This window comes from Cotesia glomerata, linkage group LG8 (assembly GCF_020080835.1).
Source record: "Cotesia glomerata isolate CgM1 linkage group LG8, MPM_Cglom_v2.3, whole genome shotgun sequence".
Taxonomy (NCBI): Eukaryota; Metazoa; Arthropoda; class Insecta; order Hymenoptera; family Braconidae; genus Cotesia; species Cotesia glomerata.
This window is the reverse complement of record NC_058165.1, coordinates 8,254,020-8,279,406: the sequence shown is the minus strand read 5'-3', so window position 1 is coordinate 8,279,406 and position 25,387 is coordinate 8,254,020. Positions and strand designations below refer to the sequence as shown.

The 25,387-nt window shown below is 29.8% G+C and overlaps 1 protein-coding gene across 5 annotated transcripts in view; it reads left to right on the top strand.

The window, feature by feature from the left end:
• Window positions 1-9,069: 9,069 nt before the first annotated feature.
• The window catches only part of LOC123270357 (paired box protein Pax-5), a 102,400-nt gene continuing 86,082 nt past the window's right edge, over window positions 9,070-25,387 (top strand). For 2 of the 5 annotated variants that reach the window (XM_044736358.1, XM_044736362.1), the window contains exon 1: window positions 9,075-9,797. The gene's annotated coding sequence lies outside the window, so the exon portion shown is untranslated. Of the gene's footprint in view, window positions 9,798-25,387 lie in introns of all 5 variants that reach the window. The other 3 variants (XM_044736361.1, XM_044736357.1, XM_044736360.1) reach the window with 3 other exon arrangements.

Sequence of the window (25,387 nt, the reverse complement as noted above, 5' to 3'; positions counted from 1 at the left end):
CGCTCAAAATTGCACTTATTACGTTTTTGTGCTCTTCGAGCTCAAAAATATAATTTTCGTGTAGTTTTGAGCTCTCCGAGCTCAAAAGTCTGATAGAAGTTTAATAAAACATTATTTTTTGAATTTTCAAACCGCAATAACTTTTGAATGAATGTACCGATTTTCACGTGGTTGGCGCCATTCGACGCAGTTTTTTAAATTCTATGATAGATTTTCAAACACAAATTGATCAGACCGGAAATTTCGGTGTAATTCGAAAAAAATCACTTTTTTTCGATTTCTTTCGTCAACGATAACTCACGAACGAATTAAGCGATTTTGACCGGCTTGGTGGCGATCGACGTGGTTTTTCGATGTTTAGAGCTGATTAGTATTTGGAATTGATCGGGCGAGCCGTTTAAAAGTTATTAGAAAAAAACCACATTTGAAAAAAATTTTTTTCGCAGTTTTTTTAAGATTTCTCAAAATCTATCAGTCCGAATCGGTCCAACTTGTATTTAAAATCTAAGTTTAGGCGAAATCTTTTGAATGGCAGCAACCGCGATCAAATCGGTCAAGCTGTTCAAAAATTATGAGAGGTTCCCGAGTAAAAATGAAATTATTATTTTTTACGGAAAAATAACAAATTTCGTTCGACCGCCGCACCACCGCCGCACCACCGCTGCACGACCGCCGTTTGGCGGACTATTACGCCGCACGCTAAAAATTTACTCCCCCTAGCATCGCCGCACCACCGCTGCACCACCGCCGCATCAATGCTAAGTCATACCTACAATTTCACAAAAAATGGTATCATAATTAATTTATCACGCAATAATTAATTAATAAATAATGCGACTAGAAATATTAATGTAAGACCTATAGATCAACCTTCTTTTAATCAAATGCCTAATATTCAAAAAACAAAATTTTTTTTAATCAGGCCAAAGCACCGCGAAATTATTGATTTTTTTAGTCGTATTGTTGATGTAGATTTTTAATTTCGTTCTCGGGTTGCACAGAAGCGGTCGCCTATCGAAATACTCTGAAAGAATTTTAAAAATTTAACTGTGATGGGATTCGAACCTGGATCGTCTGCATAGAAGTCTCGAACATTGCCAACTGCGCTGCAAGCCATAGTTAACTAAAAAAATTTAGTTAAGCTATTTGAATGATCAACAAATATTTTATTTCAATGTATATACCATCAAACAGCGGTATGGTGCGGTGGTCGAACGAAATTTATCATTTTTTCGTAAAAATTAATAATTTTATTTTTACCCGGGCGCGTCACAGCTGTGGTGCGGCGGTGGTGCAGCGAATAGAAATTTATTTACTTGTCACGGCGCTGGTGCGGCGGTAGTGCGGCGAATAGATAAATTCTTTACTTGTCACGGCGGTGATGCGGCACTTGTAAAATAATAAAAATTGTCAAGGCTGTAGTGCAGCGGTGGTTCGGCGCTTAAAAAGCCGTGCAGCGGTGGTGCGGCGCTTAAAAAGCCGTGCAGCGGTGGTGCGGCGGAATTCTGTTTTTACTTGGGTTTACACACACACACACACACACACACACACACACACACACACACACACATACATACATACATACAGACATACAGACACCATCGCGGGAATAGTCAGGGAAGCTTCCTAGGACCTCAAAACGTCGAGATCTGATGAAAACTCGATTTTCGAAAAACGGGGTAAAAACAATAACTTCCCGATTTTTGAAAATTTTCAATTTTCTTAGCGGGAAATTAAAAATGTTCTTGAATCAAGTATATATTTTTGAAGAGCTTACTATTCTTGGTTTGAGTATAAAAATTTTTGATTTAAGGAAATTTTACTTAATTCACGAATTTTTCGTCTTGATTTAAGACAATTATCCTCTTCAAAATTATATTCTTGGTTCAAGAATTTTTCTTTTGAATCAAGTTAATTTTTTTTTCTGTGTAGGGTTAAAAAATTTTCAAGGAATAATAAATAAGAATGAAATTATTTAAAAAAATGAAATTATTTAACGTAAACATATTAAAAATGATCAATGTCCTACTATGAAAAACCTTAAAAATGAAATTCAAAAAACAAATTTATCAGTAAAATTTCAAAATTTTTATTTAAGTCGATTTTTAAGACTCAATCACATTTTTTCAACTCAGAAAAGTAGTTTTAACTCAGAAACCGTCTTTAAATCAGCTGATCCAAGCTAAAAATACTGCAGGCCAAATATTATTAAATAACTATTAAGCCTGTAACCGTGACAATGTTATCTGTGTATCTGTGTTAGGGCTAGGATTAGCTGCAAGAAGGTTAGACCTGTAGTTGCTACAAAACTAGGCCTGTAGCTACCACAGGACCATGTCTGTAGCTGCTACAGGCCCAACCTTGTTGCAGCTACAGTTTTTTTTTTTCCGTGTAGTTTAGTTAATTTACCTCGCACAAGTATCGAAAAGTAACTTCTCTCTCTTTATCTGTCTCTACATTTCTGCACGACTACTAAGATACGCTATAGATGAGTCGAATTATATTTTAATTCGACAAACATCCGCTGGGTGGAGTAAAAATCGCAAAAAAAATCTTAGTGAGAGTCAAATCTTGTAAACGAATTCAACATATACCTACATATACGTACATTTAATTCGTCGCTATTTAATCTTGTATGACATAATTATTGTGCCTTCAAATAAAATAATCAGTAATGAAATATTTTTGACTGTTCTCTAAATTCCAATTTCCGCAATTGATATGATAAAAAATTTTGTTCGATACGTTATGCTCAAAGGTAGGGATCCTGATAAACTTGAAGTAAAGGCACAAGTTTGAGGTTATGGATACATTCTCATCAAAACCTCGTACTATATCCGAACTCGCTACCCTCGTCCAGATAAATAACTCGGTCTTGTTAAGAATGCGCCCATAGCCTTAAACTCGTGACGTCACTTTAAGCCGTCAAAATCCCTACCTTTGCGCATATGTATCAAAAATAACTATTTTTGGAATTTTTAACAATTCAAATTCTCTCGAACGAATCCACCGATTCCGATGCGGTTTGCAGCAATCGTTACAGTTTTTTAAGCAAAAAAAGATTATTTCTTATTCAGTAAACGATCCGAGAAGAAATGTTAAAGTTACATAAAAAAAATCTGAAAATTACTGGTAAAAGCATCACTTCAATTTTTGAAAAGTTATAACTTTTGAACACCTTGATAGATTTTAATTTTTGTCACGGCATCCGACGCAGTTTTTGAGCTCTAAATACGTTGTACACTGATAGAAGGATTTCTTAGCATTTAAGAAGATTTATTTGTATTTAAGAAATCATTTCTTAAACATCATTTCTTAGCATTTAAAAAATATTTCTTAGTATTTAAGAAATATTTCTTTGTATTTAAGAAATATTTCTTAGTATTTATATTTCTTAGCTAAGAAATTAAACTTAAATACTAAGAAATATTTTTTAAATACTAAGAAATGATGTTTAAGAAATGATTTCTTAAATACAAAGAAATCTTTTTAAATACTAAGAAATCCTTCTATCAGTGTATACAAGGTGAAAACTCGATTAGTTAAGAAATCCCGAAGTTATTATCAAAAAGTCGAAAAAAAACAATTTTTTCGAAATCTGTTGACTACGATATCTCTCTAACGGATGAACCGATTCTAATTTGCCAAACAGCATTCGAGGTCATTTTTTAAGGTTAAGAGCTGATTGGGTTGTGGAGACGATTGGTTTAGCAGTTCAAAAGTTATTTTAAATAAACATGACTTCTACAAATTTTGTTTTTCGCTTCCTAGAACTTCAAAACGTCGAGATCTGATGAAAACTCGAATTTTTGAAAATCGGGGTGAAACCAATAACTTCCCTATTTTTTTGAAAATTTTCAATTTTTTTAGCGGGAAGTTAAAATCAAGTTAATTTGATAGAAAAATTTTTTACCCAGTAACATAATTTTGAAGAGTTTAATAAACTTGAATCAAGTAGAAAAATTCTAGATCTAAAAAAGTATTTTTAATTCAAGTAAATCTTATAAATTTTTTTATTTGATTCATGATGATCAAATTCTTCAATCTAATGTTGTTAGATCAAAAATTTTTCTTTTTAATTAAGTTGATTTTTATATCAGTGCAGTTATATTTAATAAATAAACAAATTATTTTCAAATAAATGAAGTTATCAAGAGTAAATAAATCCTCCGATCAATTTAAAATTAAAAATTCCCTTAAAAAAAAGAGTACGACATTAAAATGAGTCTTAAGACTGGACAGAAGACAGCCAATAATTCCCTCAAACTAAAAAACTAAAGTAGCTTGCATTAGTAAACACATGTTAGAATCAGCTGTGCTCTTATTCACCCCAAAAGTTAGTATTATATGTAACCAACGGTTAAACGCCCTTCACCCTTGGCACATGGCCCTTTAAGTAATTCCACAACCAAGGATATTCCTTATGAAGTGGCTACACTACTCCACCAAAGATAGAGATCACTGGGGAACAATGGACAGGAGAAAGAGAGATAGCAAAAGCAGAAGAGCACGAACCTCTTGACTCCAACCACATTCTTATTAATGGCATACATTATTATTGCGGGCGCGAGCACGTACCAAGCTACCAAGGGTTCCCTGAAACCTTTACCTCTATCTATATCGCAGTCTTCCTCTCTCTCACGCGATCTTCTACTAAAGTCTCTCCCTACGCTACACATCAACCTCTGTAACGGCCGCGTCAACGGTTCTGGGCACCTGACGCCCCATAACCAGTAGTCTACACATACCTTTACTTATGTTATTAATAAAAACCCATTACATGTGTGACCTGTAATGATCAGCCAGGTACTTCTTAACAAGATCAAACCTTTTTTTTCTTTTTCGTTTCATTGCTTCCTAACTTTAAACTTTACACTTAACGTTTGCTAATTAAGAATTAATTAGTTGCCAGACAATTTGTAATTTAGTGACAATTAATTATGTAATAATAATAACGATGATCATGTAAAAATTTTTAATTATTCTAAATTAATATTATTATTATTTTATCACAAATTTTTCAAAACACATTTATGTGTAAAAAATAAATTTTTTTTTCTAAGATCTGACAATTTCAACTTTATATTAATTATACTTAAAAAATTTTAATAATTTAGACTATTTTAAAAAATCAATAATAATAAATTCGGTCATTGACGCGTTATTTAAATTCATCAGAATCAATTAACCACAACTAAAATAAAAAATGTCAATGTGATGGTTAAAAGGAGTTTAAATACACCAGACAATATAAATAAAACTAAAAATAAAAAGCATTTAAGCGCGTTTACCCATCGGCATCTCAATGGTAACAGGTGCTTCTTATTCAGTTTTAAAACGACAGCAAGTGCATCGGCATCAGGCCTTTATTAATGTAATATAAGTTAAACCGGTGTATAGTACTACACTATACAGTAAAGTTACTTGCGAGGGTATTAGAATTGTGCAGACTGGCTTGGGGTGCATAACTATTTTATTAACACACACGTACTCACATATTCCCATTAAATTAGTGAAACCTTTATTTAAAAGTACTAAATTGACGGCGACCCTGCTCCGAAAGCCGTTGGAAGAATAATTTATATTCCGATATGATAAAGTTACGTATGAATAATTAATTAATTCATTTTAACCCGGTTTCGTTATTTTTTATCTCTGATTAAAAACTACCTAAATTTATTTAATAATGATGATAAATTTTCTTTAAATTAAATTAACACGTCAGTTGGTCGGCTTTGAGAAAACTTAACTCAAGAAAATTAGTCAAGATGTGTTTGTTTATATTTGTCTATGGTGGGAAAATGATAGATGTAAATTAGAATCAAAAAGCAGGAAGAGGTCGTGGGCGATTGGCTGAGCTTAAACAATTATTTTGAGGGAGTGAAAGAAATGGTCATGGGGATTGAGTATATCCGAGTGAGTCAAAGGGGAAAAACATTTCACACGGCTCTGTTACGCATATTTGATTACGCACATTGCTACATATTCTTTTACAATTTACCACTTGATTTATATGCTTCAGTTGATGATAAATAATAATGATAACAATAACAATCATATTGCATGCCCATAGACCTCACACCTAACTTATTCGCTCTTATTTACATCACAATTCATTTTTTAACATATGAAATTCTACTGGAGCTTTTATTTCCTTTGAATAATTAGAATTTGTTATTAATTGAGGGACATGTGTGGAAAATTTCACGATTAAATCTGTCAATTGGTTTTTTAATAATGCATATTAAGGGGTGGTGATAATATTTTTGACTAGATACATGAGTCAACGAAACTAGTTGATTCAAGAAAAATTTTCGATTAGAAATTTTACTCAAAAATTAGTTCAAGAATTTGCAAAATTTTTAGTTGGTACAATAATTGGAACACACTTTTCAGGCATTAGGACGGGGAACTAAAAATAACGATTGGGAGTAAAAATGAGTTATTTAGTTATGAAAGTAACGCAGGCTGGTTTATACCACTTTTGGGCGCTAATTTCGGTAGCAAGTACTTAGCTTTGAATTAAAAAGCTTGAAGTTACTTGGGTACTAAGTTTTAGGAACTTATACTTGCATTAAAAAAAAAAAAAAAATTATTCGGTTCAATAAAAATATTATCGAGAAAATTTGAATCTTGTTGCAAGATATTTAGAAAGAATTAATTTACGAAATTCACGGCGTAATCACGAAAATAAAACAAAAAGGATAAAGAGAAAAATTTCAACATTTATGAGTTTTACTAATTCCACTAATGAAGAATACATTGATAAAAAAAAATTAACTTGATTTAAGAGAAAAACTATTGAAATAAGAATATCATTTTGAAAAGTTGTTCTTGATTCAAGAAACTTTTACTTAATTTAATATATAATTTTTCTATTCGATTCAAAATGATCATACTGTTTAAAATGATTTTCTTGGTTCAATCATTTTTCTCTTCAATCGTCAAATTTTTTTTGATTTACCTCTTATAGAGTTAGTAATCTTTCAATTTTCAAATTCAAATTTCTTCAGTTTTTTATTCAAAGCACCCAGTTTTCATATATTGTACTTTACACTGTAATTTTTTAATCATTCTTTTTTCTGTCAAGTCTCATAAACATTCTCAAATTTTTCCAAGTTCAACTTGTACAATATTCTACCAAGCTTCACCAACTGCAATCCATAATCTTCTTCACTGGTAAAAGAATTTATCAATTGTTGATTAATTCATTAATTTAGAAACAATTTGTTCTTTGATTGAATATAACTAAACTTTTGAAATTATTAATAAGTATTTTTTTGTAAGAACAATACATTTATTAATAATTTACAAATATTTATTAACATTTAATCAATTTTTTTGAAGTAAATATGTTTTGTTAACGTTAAGATGTCAAGATAATTCATAAACAAATAATACCATAATTTTTTATTATAAAGACTATTTTATTTATTTATTCCGTTTTTAATAGATCACAGATCTTAATACAGGTTCGGCGATTAGTTTAGCTGGTAGGGATTTTCCGCGTTAGGCACATGCGGCTGGGGACCGACTTTTGCATTACACTAAAAAATTTATCCTGTGCTTAATCTAAAGATTTAACACAGTGACATGGAGAAACCTCAGAGAAAATCCATGTCAGTACAGTCGACTACTGGAGCGACCTCCTGCGACTGTTGAAAGATTCATTCCAACAACCGCCGGGGCTTGAACCCTCGCCTGTCGACTCATTGTACGGGCAAGCTATAGCTTATAGCTATAACTTATAAGTCTGAGCACTTACACTGCTCGGCCAACTTCGCAGACTAGGTAAATTTTTATTATAAAGATACGATACACTAATTATTTTCATTGTTGAAAAAATTCTGTAACTTATTATAAGCATTGTTTTGTAATTAATTTTTTTTTTATACTTTTTTATTCAAAAATAATTAATGATTCTGATCTAATGGAATTATCTATTGAAGTTATGGAGTTATGAAGTTTCAAAGTTTAATTTTTCTACTAAAATTTTTATTGAAGGGCCTAAACAAATGTTTATCAAACAATAATATTTATTTATTAACAGTTAACAAATTGTGTTTAATAAATGATTTATTAATTGTTAATAAATCGTTATTAAATAAAGTAATATTAAAAAATCATTTATTAGCTGTTAATTAAGCTTATTAAACATTAATAAATCCTTCTATCAATGTACACTTAAAATGCCTAATTTTTTTTTTTATTTATAGTAAAAGTAATTTTTTTCTGCTTAGAATAAACTATCCTTAACTTTGACAGGCATCTGAAAATTGTTAGAATAAACGAATTGTATAGACAAATTTTCAATAAATTCTGCATGTAAAAATTTACAAGAACTAAGTAAGTACACTAAAAAAGAAAATTAACTTCAATCAAAAGAAAAATTCCTGAATGTTGAAAATCATTTGAAGAGCTTCATTGTCTTAATTTAACATTGTCTTATTTAACGATTATTTATTAAATATAACCAAATATTTAGTAAAATTCAATTAATTGTGTTTAATAAACGATTTCTTAACTGTTGATAAATATTTTTATTAATTATTAGCATCTTATTTAATAAATGATTTATCAACTGTTAATGAATATCAATTCAACCATTTACTGTTAAAAAATAATATATTACCAGTAATTAAACCTCATTATCTATCAAAAAATCTTTCTATCAATGTAAGAACCACAGAGTCTCATAAATTCGAATAGATTAACGACACCTAAAAACTGCGAAACCCCATGAGTCCAAGAAATAAAAAAGCAAAGTCGTCTCACGAGCGCGACAGGTAGTTCCTACAGAATAAAACAGAAAGCCCGAAGACTAAGCGAGAGAAAGAGAGTAGAGTAACTATCTCGAGTGTTTGTGACGGTGGTTGTGCATGTGTTGGGTGTTCACCTGGCGGGAGGTGGGCGGTTTTCACGTAGGAGAAGGTGCAGGTCTTGTTTCTCTTGGTAGGAAGAGCTTGGTGGAACTGGTAACTGGCATGGTATCGGTCTGGAAAGAGGGGAGTGATTGTTAGAATAGAGGGACTAGTGTAGAGTGTTGTGGTGAAGCTTGACCGGCCCTCTGGTTTCTGTTTTCTGTTTTCTGGTCTCTGTTCTGTTCTCCGGTCTCTGGTTTCTGGTTGAGAGGCCTCAGCTAGTCCAGTCTGCTAGTCTTGCCGGGACAGCATAGCACGCCTCCTGCTGCACTAGAGTTCTTACTAGTTTAACGACACCTCTTTCTGTCAAACAAACAAACTTCCTGGTACCTGATACCTGCTGCAGGTCGCGTTGCCTGCTCTCGCTCCTGCTCCTGCTCCAGCTGACCGGGAAGAAGGGAGTCAAGTATCCAAGATCCAAACAATCTTCAGTCATTCAGTTGTTCAGTGTCGCGTGCGTTCTCTCCGTTCAAGCGTTTGTTTCTCTATAATTTTATCTATTTATCACAAACACTTGTCCAAAAATTACGCCAAATTTTGCGAACTGTGACTGTGACCACTCGAGCTATTTATCACCAGATTTGCCGCCAATTATTGGGATTATCATTGTTGATGGAATTTTGTTGAAATAAATTTAAATAAATCATTTGCCGTCGGACTTGTTTTGTGACAGGTGACAGTTTTTTTGGTATTTTGTGCGATTTTTTTTTTTTAACTAGTTAGTGCAGGAGATTTTTTTGTGACAAGTGGCCGGTTATTTTGGTTATGTGCTACTGTGCAGGGGTTTCAGTGCGAGGTTGTACTTACTCTTTCTGAAGAGACTTCGATGCCCGGGGTACTTCCTATCGAGGAAATTTAGAGGAGTTTTTTGGTTTGGTGAGTTTTTTTTAGTCTTGTTTATTGGCTAAATTTTAGATTTGTAATTTTTGGGGAAATCATAGAAAAAATTGTGTTTAAGGTTTGAAGATGATTTTTTAAGATTTTAGTGGGATTAATATTGATAAGAAAAAATTTTAATTATTTTTAAAATCAATTTGTATTTTAGAAGAGTTTTATAAAATTAACTCCGTGATTCTTTGGTGAATTTTTGAAAATTTTGGTAAATCAAATAAGAGCTGAAAAGAGATCTTGTAAAATTTGTTTCATTACTTTAAAGATTTTTTTTAGTTATTTTGGTGAAAATTGGAGGAATTTTTTAAAATGAATACTTAGAATTAGTTTTAAAAAATTTTGAGTGAATTTGATTTGTAAGAAGAATTTAAAAAAATTATTTATTTGGTTAAAAAATGACCAGACAATTTTCAACAATTATTTAAAGTGAAATCAGGATTATATGTAGTTAATTATAAAATTATTTTTTAAGTGATATAAATGTTCAAAATTAGTTCAGAAAATTTGTATACAAAATTTGATTTTAAGAAAAAATGAATCAGGAAATTTAAAAAAAAATTTATTGAATTTAATGTCAGATTAAAATTCATTAACAAATTTTTTTTTTTTTAATGAAATAAAGATTTTTTTTTACTTAAAATTTTTTCTATACAAAATTAATTGGATAAATTCACGATGAAAATTAATCAGGAATTTATTTTTTAATACAATTAAACATTCTAATTTACTCAAAAATAATTTTATATTGAATTTGCGTCTAAAAAAAATGAAAAAAAAAAATTATTTATTAGGTTGATGATTTATTAAGCAATTTTTTAAAAACCAATTGTTGAGCGATTTTCTTAAAAAATAAATGAATACTATTATTCAAAAAAAAAATTTAATAGTTTCATCGAATATTTAGTAAAAAATTCTGCTTTTTCTACTGACTTATGTTCTTATCTTCACAATTACAATAACAAATAAATAATACAGCATTAAAACATTAATAAAATACTCGTAGCATTAAACTAAACTATATGATAATAATAACTAAAGCCGTTACTTTTTTAGCGGTGAGAAATTAAGGATAAAAAGTCGAACAGTAGGTAAAGTTTATTATCGTTATTTTATTATCTTTTGGAGGGAAAGAATTTAAAAAAAAAAAAAAACAGGAATGAAAAGGAAGAAAATTTTTTTAATAGTAACGGAGCGTCGAAGCACATCTGCTTGTGCTTTCTTACACCCTTGTATTTATTGTACTACTTACTACTGTTAAAGACGCTACAAACCCTTCGTATGTCCATCCAATATAAATATAAATATAAATATATACAGAGGGGCTTTTTATTCTAAGACAACTGCCGGTGGAGGGTGGCAGTTGTTGCTGTCAGGTGGCAAATTAAGGGCGGAAACTCTACGACATTAACTACTTACACCTTAACCTTTACTTGCATTAGGCTCCGGACAATTAAGACTTTCGTTACTCATTAGTTACTTAATTTATAATTTAAAAGAGACAAAAACTTCAGATCATACAAAATTACCCTTAAGAATTTTTTAAATTCACCACTAAAAAATAATTTAGGGTGAAATTCACTTGAAAAAAAAAATACTTGATTCAACAAAAATATTTTTGGTCAAAAAAATTTCTTTATCCTCGAGAAAGAACAAATAATCCGTAATCGAGTAGCTGTACAGGAAAATCATTTGTAAAAAATTAAAACCAAGATTTTGATCAAACTATTAAAGATACGAAAAAATTAAAAAGAATCTTTTTTGTAGAGCATAAAATCTTTTATAAAAAAAGTTTCTTATTATTTTTTTGTATCTTCAATATTTGACTTATAATTTTACTTTAAATTTTTTACCATGAATAATATGCATGAAGCGACTTACTGAAAAATTATTTGTACAGAATTAAAAATTGAGATTATGAGTAAACTATTAGAGATACAAGAAAGTCAATGCACGGAAAAAAGTAAACTGTAATAAATAACAGTAGATTTATAATAAGTAATGATCAACTGCTAAAAATTACCATTTCAAACAGTAAAATCGTGATTTTACTATTCACTTTATAATATTTACAATTTAAACGTTACAATTTACTCTTTACATGGAAGAAAATACTATTTCATATAGTAATATTCGCTATGTAAATGTCTAAAATGTTAAAGTATAATAATTAAGAATTCAGACTTTGATATTTATCATTTTGTACCAAAAAAATGATCTTATGATATGTAAAAAGTATAAAATAAAGTTAGTAAATTTCTAATACAAGCAACGTCAATATTTACAAAGTAAAATGGTAAATTTTAAACGCAATGCTAAAAATCAAACTGTAATTATTGACTTGCTTGGACTGGTAAAATGTATATTTTAAAAGTATAATTTTTACTGTTTCAAATGTTAAATTCTCCCAGAGTGAGACCCTTCTCTTTTATCTGAGTTCCCCTTCTCATCATAATATGGACTACATATTGAAATGGCAATTTTTACTGTTTGAAACTGTAATTTTTTAAGATGAAAGAGTCGTTATTAACTATAGTGACAGCTACTAATCACTTATTTTGGATATTAAATTATAAATTGTGGCTTTTATACTTTCTACATTAAGTTCTGTAGTATTTATATTTTTGCCACCCCGATGTCCGCTTTACTGTTTGAAACTATAAAAATTAACCGGAATCCGTGTGAATATTACAGTTTACTTTTTTCCGTGTGAGAACCTTTTTTATATTGAATTGAATTTCCTACAAAAAAGTTTTGCATACATTTTTTGTATCTCCTCTATTTTAGTCAGAACATGAATTGAAAATTTTTGGTAAAATTGTTTAATGTTCAACTTTTTCTCTTTATCCTCTATATTTAATTTTCTTAATTTTGTACGTGAATTTCTAGAAATAAATTCAAACTGAATATTTCAAAACAAGAGACAAATTTTCTCGATAACATTTTTCTTACCTCAAGTACTTTTTTTTCCGTATACGAGCAGACAGTGTAATGACCATAGATAAAAAAGTATCTGAGTATCAGCATCACGTCACGCGAGCCGTAAAACAGAAAATGCCAGCGTTAAGTAAAGGATAACTCGCGTATCATATGGTTGGTGTGTGTTACTATAACTATAACTATAACTTCAACTAGTACGGCGTACGGCGTCTCTACTCATGATAGTCGCGATACACACATTCATCTCGCATTATAATAGCTACCGATTTATTTACCGTAAGTATGAGGTGATTATCGTTATGCTGTCGGTGCGTTAAGTGCCGTCGTTACTCCTCACTTTTATCAGTAAAAATTTTTAATTTCTCCTCCCCTTCTCCGCCACGTTTTTTCGGGCAATAATCGGGCTCTCCTGTAAGAAACAAGCGAAATAAAAGAGAGAACGCGAGAATAAAGAGTGAAGATGAAAGACTCAAGAAGGAAGCCCCCAAGGTGTGACCGGAGCTTTTTCATCGAACCGGTTTCATTTCTTTGATCGGTATGTTCGTGTTTTACTGGCTTCACTTCAGGGTTTGTCTGAAGATACTGATAATTTTGATTATTATTATTACTCATTACAAATTAATATTATCATTTTTTCTACAAAAAACTCAGCTGCAATTCTCAACGAAGTCTTATAGTTGATCAATTTAATTCAAATAATATTTACAGTGCTCGTAGAATTTTTTTTGATTGTAAAAAAAAAGTGTTTCGAAGAAAAATTTCAAATTTTTTAGGAATTTACATTTCTTTTAATTAAATAAAAAAAAAAGTCATCTAAATTTTCATAAATTTTAGTAAAAGCTTCGTAAAAAAAATTTCTTAGCCAGACTAAAAAAAAATCCAAAGGGTTCGACTCATAGCCACTAGGTGGCACATTGTCGCGCATTGCGTTCGCAGTTAGAGTCTTGTATCCAAAGTAATAAGTGCACATCAACTATGATATATTGATGTTAATAATTTCATATCGGTGAAATAAAACTCGATAGATGTCAATCATGGATTAAAGTAACTTTATACATTGTAAATTGTTTGAAAACTCTATAAGTTTTGTATCAATTTCTTAAATCGTAGAATTAAATTTTTCATGCCAAACAATTGAATATTCGATAGAACTTTTTATTGATGGTTGAAATAAATTTCGTAATTTATGATTTACTGTTTAGTTTGTCAATTTAAAAATTTTAACCTTTTGTTACTCACGCTTTCTCTAGTGTCTCGCTCGTATTCACGTCAACTCTATTTGAGTAGTGTTGTTCGGGGAATCCCCGTATAGCGCGAGTAACTAAGGGTTAATGATATATGACAATTTGGATTGGATGGAGTAAAATTGGTATTCTTGCATTTGTGTTTCTCAATTACATGTTTTGTAAGTTTTGCACTTAGTAATGATAAACAAGAAAACAAGAAAATTTTTTATGTAAAGATTCTTTCGGCTGTTGAAAATTTTATTTTTAGTTATACAAGTTTAATCCCGATTATCACCTTCAGGCTAGTTTTGCTACTAACCGACATCATTTTTAGAATATTGATAGTTTTGGGTTTTGTATTTATGATGTTCGTGTACGTCTCTTTAATTAATGTTTCAGTAGAAGTTCTTGGTACAGCCAAATCAAAAAAATTCAAATCTTGGTACAACCAAATCAAAAAAATCAAAAAAATTCCGTCGAGGACGGAAATTTACGCTCGTTTTCGAACCTTCCCGCCATAAACCTTAAGCTCATATCGAAATATCGTCGCTGTCAAAATCGCCACTAAACGGCGGAATGACATACAATATTTTTTGTTATTATCGCTCCATAAGTTTAACTTTTGAGGGATAGCAGACAAATAATGACATTTAAATTTTTATGAAGATTTACAAAGACAAAAAAAAATTAATTTTATATTAACTATCTTTTTATTAATCTTAAAATCTTGCTGACGTCCAGAAAATGTAAATAACTTTTTATTAGTATTTATTTATGGAGTTGTTGTTATTTTATTAACATTAAGTCTGCTTCGTAAGAAACTAACAGCAGAGAAATAATTAGCGCCACTTAATAGTAGCTAGTTTTAAAATTGACTAAAAATTATCGGTCAGTACGCCAGAAAGTGACTTTTTTTTACAATCTCTCTCAATTCCGTCCGTGTATACATGAAAAGTTCGTAAAAAAAAGGGAAGGGGTAAACTTCACGGCCTAGGCCGTGAAAAAAAGACGGTATGGTCGATTCACTAGAAAAGAGTCCCTTTACGGACGTTACCAAGCGCTCAAAAGTTGAACTTTAGGAGCGAATATAAAAAAAAATAATTTTCTGGTGCTTAAAAAATTGCGTCGAATGCTGCAAGCGTTATCAAAAACGATTGATTCAATCGGAAGATGTCGTAATTTAGAGTTTTCCAAAAAATTATGTACTTACAACCACTAAATTTTCGAGCTTGAAAAAGTATACAAGTTGTATATTTTTTAGCTCAAAGAGCTCGAAACTTTGGAATAAACAATTTACTGAGCGTTTTGAACTCGTACATAACAGAAAGTTGCAGGGATGGCCAGCAAGGTCAACCGTTTTCCAGATTTTGTTTAGAGTGAATATGTCTTATTAACGATAAAATATGAAGATCATTCTGAATCAATTAATGCAATAATCTTTTATATTAAAGATACGATACACTAATTATTTTCCCCGTTAAAAAATTCTATTAATTATTAGGATCATTATTTTATTATTAATTTTATTTTTGATATTTTTCAATTCGAAAATGATTGATGATTCTGATTTAATGAAATTATCTATTGAAGTTTCGGTGTTTTAAAAATTCTCAAAGTTTAGTTTTTCTCCTCACTTTTTATTCAAAGATGTAAACAAATGTTTATTAAAGAATAATAAATACTCATATTTGTTAATTTTTAATACACTGCAAATAATAATTGATTTATTAATTGTTATTAAATTATTTATTATTGAAAAATCATTTATTAACAGACAATATAAGTTATTATTTATTCTCAAATCCTTCTACCAGTACAAAAAAAACTAACTTTCTCTAGGATTCTAACCCTGGATCTCTGATAATTTATTAGTGAATTTTAATACCCAAATTTTAGAATTTTAATTACGAGAACTGTAACCACTTAGTAAAGACTTTTTGTAATAACTTTATGATCTAATTTTTTTGACTTCATACTTCAAATTATCAAATTTATTTATTAAAACACTGATAAAAGAATTTGTTAACTGATAATAAACTTTTTTTAATAATTAATTTATTAACAGTTAACAAACATTTATTAAATCATTGAATGTTAAAAATTCACTTATTAACAGTTTATGAATTAACAGTTAATCAAGCTTATTAACCATTTCTAAATCCTCTTATCAGTGTACTTAGACTAGATCCACAATATACAAATATACAGTTACCCATTGGTTTTATATCTTCAGAGTAAACTTGAGTTAAGTTTAGATTCCTATAAAAATGGTTATTCGCGATAGACGAAGAAGGATAAGGAGTGAGGAAAAGACCAAGTAGAAGTAGAAGGAAAAATGAAAATAAAAAATGAAAAGCTGGGCCTGCTAAATAAAAGATACTCAAGTAAACGTATATTAACTGAAACTAAGTGTGCAAGTAGCTCCAATCTATTTATAGGACCGGTGTGTGGGTGAGTGCATGGTAATGCACCAGAAAAGGACGGGAAGGATCGGATACTACATACTTTAGTATGTGAGTGTAAGTGAGTGTTTCTGATGCATTGGAGACTTGGCCGTGCCACACCTGGCCCCGATTACATTGCATCCTACCTATATCTATTCTACTTATATATACATATATATATATATATATATATATATATATATATATATATATATATATATATATATATATATATATATATATATATATATATATATATTAACCAACTCAAAGTTTACTCCACCCAATGCTATATACCTATACAACTTCTCAGCTCCGATCCGCGTAAGCAAACTCGTCCACGATACCATTCTGTAGCTTACCTGTTTACTTTTATACAACACTCTACACTCTGCGCTCTAGACTTGTATGTTTAATTTATATTAACTATTTTGCATTTATTACATTCTTTTATCAAAGGTTTGAATTGCGGACATTTCTTCTTGAGTTAACTCATGCATCTGCTGCTCTACTCATTACATATTAATTATTATGATTATGATACTTTGTAAGTTGCAAAAAATCAATTGAAAAAATAAAAATTGTTTTTTTGTAAATTTGATATCTTTAAAAAAATCAATGTAGAAAATTTACAATTGAGGATAATATTTTAGAATTGAACTTTGATTAAGGAAATTGTTGATTATATATATAGAAAAAATTTATGCTAATATATTTTTATTCACTGATTTGCAAGTTTAAAAATAAATAAAGTCGCGTCGTATGAATTATTGTCCTGGTACTTTAGCAGCAAATTCGGCGGGTTCTGTTAATTTCCGTGGGAAAGATTCTAGGGTTGAGTCATTACTAAATGACTGAGGAATGTTGGGACTTATGGATGCGTTTATTTGCTAGTATACATACTCTTAATGCAAGTGCAATTCTAAATATATCAGGTGTTTTGTATGCTTACACTTAGGGAGTACACAATCTGCCACTTAACATTCATTATTATTTTTTTCCAATTAGTAATTAAAAAAAAAATTTTTTTTGTGGAAAATTGAGAAGTTTTTGATAGTCAAAATTTTAGTTGAAAGAGATTTGAAAATATTTCATAATAATGATGATAATAACAATAATTATAATAATAATGAAATGTGAATCACATAATAAGTTAATAGGACAGAAAATTCGTTTTAAAATGAATATCCACAGGTCTAGATTCACTTGAAAATACCAAGCCACGAAAAATCTCGGAAAACTGTAGAATTAGAAAAAAATTTTAAATAAGGATATTTTTTCATTTTTTTTTTTTTTTGGTTCTTTTGTTATAATATTAATATCGAGTACTTTTGAATATATTTCTAATAATAATAATTTATTAGATGTATAAATTTCACCCCAAATATCAATAAATAAATAAAAAAAAAAAATACTATTAATATTTGCAGACAGTTAGAGTATGACATATGATATCGATAAATATTTAAACAAAATCAGGAAATAGTTAATAGGGGAGTAAACAGTCAAGTGTACAGGAAGTAGAGCAACAAGTTGTCATGACTTACACATTTAAATGACCGTTAAAAACCGTAGCACCCCTTTTCAGAAACAGGTGCGTAAATACCTGCTCGGTGTCCGCGATTAATGCATGCATGTAATAAATAACCGTGGAGGAAAAATTAAACGTCACCATCGAGTATCCACGCGTCGGCATACTTAACATTGACTCGATACATGTGATAAAAAATAAAAAAAAATATACTATCAACAATAATAAATTGTTAATTAGTTTTTGAGCGATTTAATACCTGATATTTTAGTTGTTGGGTAATTTAAAAGATAAGTTTTATTTGCGCATGCCTATCAGAAAATATTGCCAGTTGTATTTTCAGTGTAACGAGGTGCTAGTATACATGTTTTTTCTCACATATGATAGTATGAAGTACTTAGTTATAGTTATAGTACGCACCATTGCTCGCTTGGCTCTACTGTTTTGTATTACAGACTCAACTCAGTACACTTTACACCAACACTTTTACTGTAATAACTACACGCGGCTTGTTTAACAATCATTATTTGCGAGCTTGAGGTTATCGAGATCCCTATCAGATCGAGATCAAATCGCAGACGCGGACGGCTTCAGAAAAATAACCGACTAAAGTTTAAATAAACCCTCGCATTGTATTCAGTAACATAACCCTTTCAAAATTGTCACATTAATAGTATTTATATTTTATGGTCACTAAGTTTTCCTAAGAAACAACACATATATAGAATTCTAAATAAACAATTTCTCGTAATTTTTATTATTTTTTTTTTTTGTTAAATATCAGTTCAATAACTTACTAAAATTTTTTCATGATTGTCATTAATCTTTAGTAATTGATATCTCGGCTATTGTGAGTTTAAAAAAAAATTTTAACAAAAATTGTAGCTAAAAGTTTCTTCCATCCAATAAAATTTGGCGGGTGTCTTAATCTTGATTTGTTTTAAAGTTATGAATTTTGAAAATTATATAGAACAAAATTAATGAAATTTTTTTTATTAAAAATCTTCACAAATATGTTAGACGAAAAATACGAATCCTATTTTTTTTTCACACAAATATTTTACGATTGCTTCGATTAATTCTCAAAATAACTACTCGAAGTAATTTTTTAAAAATTATCTGTTAATTTTTATTAACAATTTACTAAATATCAATGAAATAATATTAGTTTAATACATAAGTACATTTTTTATCATTATTAATCTTCAATAATTAACATCTCGGTTGCAAGTGGCTTTATGTAAAAAAGTTTTTGACAAGAATTCTAGCTCCAAGTCTCCTGTATCCAAAAGTTTTTGGTCGGTATCTAAATCTCGATTCGTTCAAAAGTTATGAATTCTTGAAGTTAGACCAAATTCTAGAATACTTAAATGTTTTGTCAAAATCTATCAAAAATTTATTAGACGAAAAATGTGTCAAAATTTTTTTCTCAATTTTTTTAATCAAATTCACGATTAATTCTATAAGAACTTTAAAAATATAATTTTCTCAACTAGTTTTAAATTAATATAGTTTGAGTATAAATATTTTCTCAGGTAGCTTGAAATAACAAAATTACACAGAAACAAAAACATAAAGCAAAGCCTCGGAAGAATGATAAGCGAAAAAAATAAACCCAGTTAATTTACTTTTTTGGTGATTTTTATAACAAAAAAAAAATTCCCTCGAGGCCGGAAGTTCCCGGAGAAAAAACAGAGAAAAATAGTTTTTACAAAAAAAATTTTTTATGTCCGAGCATCCGGTGGGGAGCGAGTGACGCAACGGTGAGAGTTATACCAAGTAACAATCCTACAATCCAAAAAGCAGCCCGCTGGAATAATGTAGTGGTGTTATCTAGACAATACACCACCGTATTTTAACATTTTTATGCCGTACATGTTGAGGAAAAAGAGTAGTAGAGTAAGAGCTGGACAAGCAAATATAAGTAGCAGTCTTGATAAAAACCTTGTCGACTTCCTGTGCCACCCGCCGTACCTCCAAGGTCGTCTCATTGCGTTAAATTCCCTACATTACTTATATTATATTTATACTAAGGCCTGCGGGCTCCCACCTTCACTACTCCTCGCTTTTTTGAATCGCGGTATCAACGCTAATCACCGCTTCCAAGGTTATCGCCGAAACACAGAACCCGCGGAAATAACGCGAGTTTGTTGCACTATTCATGATGTGAAGTATCAGACCACAGTGCTTTACGATTGAAAATTTTTTTGTCTCATTTCAGCAAGTATTTTTTATTATTATACCGATGTTAGTTCACGAAATCAAGATATTTTGCATACTATTAGATACACATTATATACATTAATCTCATTAGAGGCGCCTGCACGTTATCGTCTTAATACAACTGTTTAAAATTTTTTTTTATTTTATTTTTTTACGATCAAATGAGCATTATGAGTCGTGAACTTTTGTATTTCAGACTTTTTGTTCATAATTGAAACTATAATTAATGGATTAATATGTAATGCACTGAAAAAAAATTATTGGTTCAAGAGAAGTATTTTTGATCCAAAAATAAAATGATTTCGAATATAATGTCAACAGATTTTCATGTGATACCTTCTATTATAAGTAAGTTCTCGGGTTGGCCGCTGTGTGGCTACGCTCTTTCGTTTGTAGAAAAATCTCACCATAAATTACAATACAACTTCTTAAAATGAATTTTACTATCTAAAATTATAAAAATTGAATTTTTATTTGATTAGCTGAATGCTGCATTAATGCACATTTTTACATTAAGAATTTTTCACTCCAAAATTGAATATCTTGAAGCAACAGTAGAATTTTAAAGAAAATATTTTTCAGAATAAAGTATTATAAATTCAAGTAAAAGTTAAAACTTGATATTCTGATTAATGATAAAAATATTCCTTTTATTTCCCATAGAAAACTAAAAGTTGCATTCTGAATTTATAACGATCTAAAACGTGATAACAGTTGAGTTGACTAAAAGACATAAACCTGGCAGATAGTGGACACGGTGAAGCAGAATTTCTCGCACTTTCACGACATCTTCCCGTGAAACACCTTCTGCATACACAAATCAATTCCCATGCTCACCTCGTACTGGATAATGATATCCACTTGAATAAATAGACTCTTTACTCAACTCGATCGTTATTTACAGCGTAACACTGGCATAAGCTTCCTGTCTCCTATCAACGTCTCTTATATGTATCAATCCTAATGTGTCTTCCACACACGAAATCGAAAAGACTACCAAGAATTTGCACTGTTTTTAGCCCATTAATTTCCATTGGTACTTTGCTACAAAAAATAGTAAATCGTAATCGAGCAAAGTCGCCGGTCGGTAACTGACCAGCGGAATGACAAAAGGAAGCTGAGACCGTGGACAATTGATTGGTCCTGGCACATCCTGTCAATCTCCATCTCTTTCCATCTCTCTTTCTATTTCATGGGAAAATCCGAGAACTCGTATCGTATCGTATCGGTTGTTTGATTCTTCTATTACATTAAGCCTTCTTTTATATTTAGTACAACTTTTTTTTTTACTTCCCGACCTCACCTCTTCCGACTTTTTCTTGACTGAAAAAAAAAAAAAAAAAAAAAAATTACTTGATTTAAAAATAATATTCACTTAGAAATTTGACTTTAGGAAAAGTTAAAAAAAATTTTTTCAAGAGCAAAATTTCTTCAAACATTTAGCCGTCCAATAAATATTTACACTTCTGAAAAATAATTTTTTATCAGCACGAATAAATTAAATTCATTCCCATGACATAAAAATTGATGAGATTTAAATAAAAAATACTGCGGTAATTAATCAAAAAAGAAATACAATTATATAAAAAGAAATCGATCTGTAGCAAATGAATTAGCAAATTGTAGACTTAGTTTATGAGCATATAATACAAAATAAAAGTAAAATAAAGACTAAAGACCTAAGACTAAAGTTATAAAATAATAAAATATAAGTACCTACACTAGATACCAACCTGAGAACGAGGTGGTTTACCGTTAGTGTGCGGGCGGGTCTACTCGATATTATAGCGATTCCTATAAATATATACTCATATCCCGCGGACAAATTCAATAACCATTTTACTACAATTATAATAACATATAATCCCAAATAATAAGAGATCAACTATGTCATGATAATCGTCGGTTATCATTTGATAAATATTTATTATTTAAAACTTTTATGTTCATATTATCAGTCCAAAACAAAATTATTATTGATATTATTATTATTATTGTTATAAATTTTTCTAACATCATTAAATAAGTATCCAAAGTGATCCTTTGTCAACACTATAACAACAAAATCTATAAAAAGATAAAAAATTAATATTTTTATCTTTTTTTTTTTTTTTTTTTTTTTTCAATTTCGCAGATTTTCGCCATTCTTTCGCGGGTTATTATTTTAAAGGATATTATTAAAATTATTCATTATTAGTATTATTTTTTTAAATAATAAAATTGAATGATTCAGTGATGAAAAGACAATTCCTTAACATTTAACCAATAACAGGAATCTTGTATCTTTCTTTTATTTACAATACGAAAAGAAACGTCTGAATAAAAGTTGTCCAGGTGTTGTCCGCGTGCCAATTGCACTAGTTTTAAGCGGCACGCCAGTACAGGAGAGAGAAAGTCTTATTCTATGTATTCTTATAACTTATAATACAGAATATAATACCACACACCATACGCTATTATACAGATATAAAGCAGATACACATTAAACTAAACCAGCACCCGTTATTATACATCCAGGCTAGCAAATAATGTAACAGGCTCTCAGGAGTCAGGACAGAAGTAGTATAGTATATATAATATTCGTCCTTTTTTACTCTCTCTCACTCTATCTCTCTCTTCTCACTGTTAACTTTTAGATAATATAACCCAAGAGTAGTTATGTATTAAGAAGATTAGTATATTTGTATTTATATTCTACGGCGCGTGCCACAGCCACAGGTGCATTTCTTAACTTTTAATGACTCTCACCACCTTTTTACCTTAAACCATCGCTTACTATCATCATTATTATTTATGGTAATTATTTTTCATCATAAATTATTAAAATCATTTTTCAATTTGATGACAGATAATTTTTTGCAACGTGGGAAAATATAGAAGGAATTTACTGATAAAAATTTTCATCAAAAATTGATGTCAAGTCATCCTTGAAAATTCTTTAGAAAACGAAAATAATTTAAACATTGAAGAATTTTTAAGTGGGAGTTTATGACCCACGGAATTACATAATGTATTGACTATCAACAAAGTTGCCAGTTTTTGATTTTTATTTTCTAGATTTTAGTGTTGAGGATTATGTATTATGTATATTGAAGTGAATTATGCCCAGTAGCTTCCAGAGTATTGCAGTACTGAGTATTCATTGTATATTGCATTGGGTATAGTTTGCCCGATGCATTGTCACGCCTTGTTAAGTCCTGAGTGCCGTCATTACGCTCAGATCAAGAGAATCAAGCGCGAGTTTACATCTTTTACTGCTCATTTGTATACATTGATTCTTTTTTAAAAGTTTATTTTGAACAATCCTGTGAGAACTTTAACAAACTTTTGGTTTTTGTTATTATAAGAATTTTTTTTTAATTTTAACTTAAGTACTACCGGTTTTAGAATTGACGTTCAGAATTTAATGAAATTTGGCATATTAGTACTTTATAATATCATAATTAAGCAGTAAAATTTTTGGAAGCCTGGCAAGTCCTGAAAAAAAGATATTAATATTTACATATTTTTGCCTTAACCATTGATCCTTATAGAAAATCAAAAACTTTATTTTATTTCACAAAACTGGACGTTCAGATTTTTATAAAAATTAAGACAACTAGAGAAAATAACATCTAGAACATATTTAATAACAATCAGTATGGTTTCCAAGCATATGAGAATATTTATTAATAAAAAACATTCAAAATTTATCTCTGTCTCTCTTTCTCCAACGTGATTTAGCATAGGAAAATCTACTACGTTAATCAAATAAGGTTAGGTTTTGGGATTTGACTCTTGTGGTAACGATAGTACTACCTTAAAAAAAATTGAATATTTTTTTCTGAAAGTTCATAAAAAAATTTGTAAAACTTTTTTTTCAAAAATATCAATTTTTTTTTGATCATTTAAATTTAAGCGTGAGATAGCAAAAGAATAATAAAAAAGGGTAAACTTATTGAAAAAATTTCCTTTAAGTAGAATGTTACTTAGCAACAAAAAATTTATATTTTTTTTTAAGTTCATAAAAATTATAACAATTAATGAAAAATATGAATTTTTTATAATAAAATTTTTTTGAAATAATGATAAAAAAACAAAAATTTACATTGTTGAAAATTGTTTTTAAGAATAACTTGAAAAAATTTGGTATTTGATGATGAATTTTATAAACAATCTAAATAGATACAAATCAATTTCTTTTTTTACAATAAATGCCTACAAAATCGGGCTGAGCCCGAAGTAAGCCGCCCGTAATTTTTTGAATAAGAACACTGTGTTAAAAAATGATGAATTTAATTTTATTATAATTTTTAGAAAACCTAAATTTTTCAACTATGAAAAAATACTCGTGTAGGAAAGGCAAAATCTACTCAAGTACTTTTAAAAAATTAAAAAATTTTATTAATTTAAAAATTATAGATGGCTAATTTCTTGCTCAAAAAATTGGGTCAGATAGAAAAAAATTCCAAATTATCATATGATTATTGAAACATCAAAAAATTTGTTTCTCATCTCACGATTCACTTTTCAAACAGTTATATTAGTTCTTACGATTTTTCTTTTAAATTGATTAAATATTTCGATCAATGTTTTCAAAATAAGAATGTATAATTTAAGCTAAACAAAATCCGTTGAGTTCACGCATGACTGTCTTGCGTGTATTCTTCTCGGTAAAATTTTCCCAATAAACTAAACAGTTCTTCTTCTGCAAGAACTACCTTTAGAAAAGGTATTTTGTGAAGTAATGAGGGAGTTTGGGGCCAACAATATACAATACACAATATATAATGTGCAATAGACTCAGTACTTGGGTAATATAACATGGATCGCAGACTAGTTTGAAGAGTTGTTGAAGTTGAAGTAGTTGATGTTTAGGGAAATGTTATGGAAGTGGAATGCAGCTGGATAACCGTGAAGTAAAGGGTAAGTGAAAACGATCGGTAGACCCCCCCTGGCTCCAGCTTATGGACTCGTAATATTATATTATAAGTTAAGGCAAAGGATAAAAGTTTGTTGTTTAAGTGGGTGAGTAAGCTAAACTCCGGCTGCAAAAGAGCACAAGTATCTGTTACTGTTGATGATACACCGTGGGAGTCCAGGTGGTTCTCTGCCGGCTAAAGCAACTACGCATCTCCAGCAATTGTTTATGACTACTGAACGCTAACCATTTTGCGCTAACTACCCCCGAGTTCAGTTTAAAATACATTTACCCTTTATTTTGTTGTTAAACGG